The sequence below is a fragment of the Pseudophryne corroboree genome, assembly GCF_028390025.1.
Source record: "Pseudophryne corroboree isolate aPseCor3 chromosome 3 unlocalized genomic scaffold, aPseCor3.hap2 SUPER_3_unloc_16, whole genome shotgun sequence".
Lineage (NCBI taxonomy): Eukaryota > Metazoa > Chordata > Amphibia > Anura > Myobatrachidae > Pseudophryne > Pseudophryne corroboree.
Genome location: NW_026967504.1, coordinates 1305221 through 1309945, shown reverse-complemented (window position 1 = coordinate 1309945; position 4725 = coordinate 1305221). Strand labels below are relative to the sequence as shown.

General features: G+C 47.3%; 1 pseudogene; it reads left to right on the top strand.

Moving 5' to 3' along the window:
• The first annotated feature begins 4271 nt into the window (after positions 1-4271).
• Positions 4272-4379, top strand: LOC134983508 (U5 spliceosomal RNA; annotated as a pseudogene).
• Positions 4380-4725: the final 346 nt, after the last annotated feature.

Sequence of the window (4725 nt, the reverse complement as noted above, 5' to 3'; positions counted from 1 at the left end):
AAAATCTGTAAAGGCCTACTCTACTCGTAAGGTGGGCTCTTCATGGGCGGCTGCCCGGTGTGTCTCGGCTATACAGCTTTGCCGAGCAGCTACTTGGTCTGGGTCGAACATATTTGCTAAGTTGTACAAGTTCAATACTTTGGCCTCTGATGACTCAAGTTTGGTCAAGCAGCTTTGCAGGAGCCTCCGCGCGCTCCCTCCCATTCTGGGAGCTTTGGTACATCCCCATGGTACTAATATGGACCCCAGCATCCTCTAGGACGAAAAAGAAAATAGGATTTTAATTACCTACTGGTAAATCCTTTTCTCATAGTCTGTAGAGGATGCTGGGAGCCCGCCCAGAGCTTCGTTTTCCTGCATTGGTTATTTAGTTCAGTACTGCCTGGATCCTAGGTAAGTTCTGCATTCTTTACTGTTTTAGGACTGTTTCAGCTGTTGCTGAGTTTTTCAGCATGTTGGATTTACCTGTTGGGTGAGCCTGGTATGAATCTCGCAACTATCTGTGTATTTCCTTCTCTCGAAGTATGTCGTCTCCTCTGGGACAGTTTCTAGACTGAGTCTGGTAGGAGGGGCATAGAGGGAGGAGCCAGTCCACACTCTCAAACTCTTAAAGTGCCAATGGCCCCAGCATCCTCTACGGACTACGAGAAAAGGATTTACCGGTAGTTAAATAAAATCCTATATTTTGGGGTTAATTTTTTTTGTTTGACGTTTTATTTTTTGGAGGGAAGGTTCATTTTTGTTTTTTTATTTTGTTTGGGGATACTGGACAGTTGAGCAGTTCAGATGACAGCAGCGGGGAAGAAACATCTTGTCACGGGACAGTCACTGGAAGAGGCAACGGCTTCCTCCACAGGGGGCAGCCTGAACCGACAGACGCATCACGGCATGTCAGTCCAGGTTCTTAACCGAAAAGGGGAATGTTCCAGAACATATAGTAAGAAGAAAAACTTCTGTCTATGCTGTGAGATGCCATACTCAAAAATTGCAAAGCATGTGGAAATTGTCCACCGCAGTGAGTCGGAGGTAGCAAGGGCACTGAGCAAAAATCGTGCAGCTGGACCTGATTCTCCACCGGGGGAACTTTGCACATAATATCGGTGTTCTCTGCGAAGGCAGCGGTGTCTTACTACCATACAAGCAGCCGGATAAAGCAGCAGCTCCGCAAGATTTCATGCACTGAGCAGACTGCCAAGGTGTGTTCTCCAGGCGACACCTGTGGTGACATGTGAAGAGGTGCCTGCTTCGCAACAGGGGGGGCCATCCCAAACCCGGTAGAGTCCAGTCCCTGTGCACTTACAACACCCCCGTTCCACCAGGGATTGGCACCAGCCCATGGAAGTTGTTGATCCAAATGAATTAAGATAATGTGGTACCCGGGATCAAGGAGGAACACTGCATCATGCAGTTTGGGCAGCACCTCTACAACCGACTGGGGTCTGATGTCAGCAAGCACGAGTACATCCGCCATAAGCTCCGGGAGGTGGGGCGGCTCCTGCTGCATGCGATGAAGGTCACTCCATTGTGGAGCATGGAAGATTCCATTCACCCATACAACTTCTTAAATGTGGTGCATGCCATCAGGAGCCTGGCCGGCTACAGTATTACCATCTTCAAGAAGGTACCCTGCAGCTGGCCAAGTTAAGCAAGCTCTTCGTGACCCTCGTGCAAGGGAGAATGGTTGAATTCAGAGGTCGGAGTCTGGAGGTGATCTCCATTTATTTATTTATTAACAGTTTCTTATATAGCGCAGCAAATTCCGTTGCACTTTACAATTGGAAATAACAATGATATAACAAAACTGGGTAATAACAAACAGTCATAGAGGTAGGAAGGCCCTGCTCGCAAGCTTACACTCTATAGGGAAATAGGCATGTATATACAAGCAAAGGTGCTATCTATTACATAGTTGTCCGCCAGATTGCACAGGTTCTTGGAGAGCTGTATGATATGGTCATACAGCAATGATGAACCGGGTTTGAGAGGAAGGGAAAGTGAAGAATGAGAAGACATGTGAGGATGTGTGTGGACTGTGCAGAGTGGATGCAGTTTGATAGGAAGGTTTATGAAAGTTATGTGGGCGGTTCTGGAATTTGATATGCTTGCCTAAAGAGGTGAGTTTTCAGGGAACCTTGAAGGTTTGGAGACTAGAGGAGAGTCTTATTGTGTGTGGTAGGGCATTCCACAGAGTGGGTGCAGCCCGATGAAAGTCCTGCAATCGTGAGTTGGAGTGAGTAATGAGTGTGGATGAGAGATGCAGGTCTTATGAAGAGCAAAGAGATTGGGTTGGGAGATATTTTTAGATAAGCAAAGTGATGTACTTTGGTGTAGTTTGGTTAATGACCTTGTGTGTGAGTAAAAGTATTTTATATTGAATACGGTAGAATACAGGTAACCAATGGAGGGACTGACAGAGTGGATCTGCAGACGATGAATGTCTAGCGAGGAAGATTAGCCTCGCCGCTGCATTCAGAATGGATTGTAGTGGTGAGAGTCTTGTTTTGGGAAGACCAGTTAGGAGACTATTGCAATAATCAATGCGGGAGATAATGAGAACATGGATTAGAGTTTTAGCAGTGTCTTGTGTAAGGTATAGCCGTATTTTGGATATGTTTTTTTAGATGCATGTAACATGATTTCTTTATCATCCACTAGGGGTCACTGGAGTACTCTTGGGATATGGACGGGCGTAGCCGAACAAAGGCACTGAATATTTAAATTTAGGACTCTCCCCCCCTCCATATCCCAGAGTACCTCAGTGTACTCTCTCAGTGTTTTTTCGGTGCTCACAGCACGAACATCGGCTTGTGGGAAGAGCCCACATTTGAGATTTTATTTTTCATTTTACTTTTTATTTTACACTTCCCTTCCCCAGTTTCTTGAAAAACATGGGTCCGGGATGGTGCCGCTGCAAGGCAGCGTATGGCGTGTCGGTCCTCACAAAGAGCACCCTCACAGCCACAGGCGCTGCAAGGCAGCGCATGGCGTGTCGGTCCTCACAAAGAGCACCCTCACAGCCACAGGCAGCCACTGTCTCCTGCAAGCTGCACGGAGCTTACAGAAGAAGCCCCGTCACAGCCAGGAATAAGCAAAGAGCTGGACGGAGCTTACAGGAGAAGCCCCGTCACAGCCAAGATGATGACAAGCTGAACGGAGCTTACAGACAGAAGCCCCGTCACAGCCAGCATGAGAAGCCCCGTCACAAGCTGGACGGAGCTTGCAGGAAGTGCAGCACAAGGTAGGGTGGGGTGTCAGGGCGGTCAGCTCACGCTGCCGCCCTGCAGTGTGGGGAAAGTGTTTCTTTTCTGTTTGCCGCCGCTGATTACAGCCGCCGCTCATACAAGTGCCCCGCTGAATTACGCGCTATCTAGCAGCAGAGCGGCCGCACGTCAATCACAGACGCCGGCCGCTCTCCCAGCGCTGATACCGGACACCGCTGTACAAGCCAGCCACTCTACAGAGGACAGCTCCGAGCGGCCGCACGTCAATCACAGACGCCGGCCGCTCTCCCAGCGCTGGTACCCGGCCACCGCTGTACAAAGCGCCGCCCGAGCCAGCCACTCTACAGAGAGCCAGCGACGTCGCTGATATCCGGTCACTGCTGAAGACGCCGCACGATCTTCCGGCCGGCTCCCCGGCGCTATACTCAGCGCTCTCCTGGTCTCCCTGCACCCGCTCCAGTCCGCTGCAGGTAACATGGAGTAGAAGTTACCTCACAAGCAGCGCAGCTGCAGGGGGGGTGAGGGGGGAGTAAATGCCCATAGCAGCAGCATAGAAAGGCTGCATGGGTTAAGAAAAAGGCTGTTCAGTTTGTTAAGCAGTTAATGATAAACCTAAGCAGGTTTCCAGGTTTTCTGTTAAGGCTGCAATATAATACATTCACTGCAGCCAGTGTTTATATTAACTAGAGGTTAACTAAATGTATGTATTTACTGTATACTAGACCTGTAATAACAAATAGGCTATTAAGCCTATATTAACTGTATAAAAGGCTATTAAGCCTATATTAACACTGCCTGTACTGTGATTTTCAGTGAAAGCATGAGGGCCATTTTTAATCATTGCTGTTTTTCCAGCTTATAATTCCAGAACATTCCGGCCATACACCTTTACTCCACAAGGAGGCGCAGGGGTGTTAGTGGGAATTTTTAGTTCAGGATAATTCTAGAACATTCCTGCCCTACATCTCTAAGCCACCAGAGGCGCAGGGGTGTTAGTAGGAATTTGGTTCGGGTTTCATATGCCCATGTGAACTGCTTTTCACATAAAGATTACTTTAGTTTCTCTTCATATCGAAAAAAATCTTTCGTTTTTACTAAAGATTTCCGTAGAGAGAAACAACCATGAGTTTCATATAAATATGCTGTTCAGCAATAACATATATATATATATGCCATATAATAACTTCATTAAGTCGTGCAAGTGTCTGTCTGTTGCCTATTATGGTGTCTGTCTACATAGCGAATAAGGCTCTAGTGCAGACTAAAAATACTTTTAAAAATCCTATGTTAACATTGGCAATTCAAATTAAAAGAGCGGTAATCGGAGTCTCGGAATGACTCCGCCAGCTCTAACAAAAGACAGTCTTTCCAAAGGGCCAATTTCCCTTTGGGTACCAGAGTGTTTATTTCACTGGTCTTATAATTTAATGCACGATTCTATGTCAAATCTCACACCGATAACTACGAGTGAGAAGGGTACATTAGTCCAGCACTCAGATAGTGC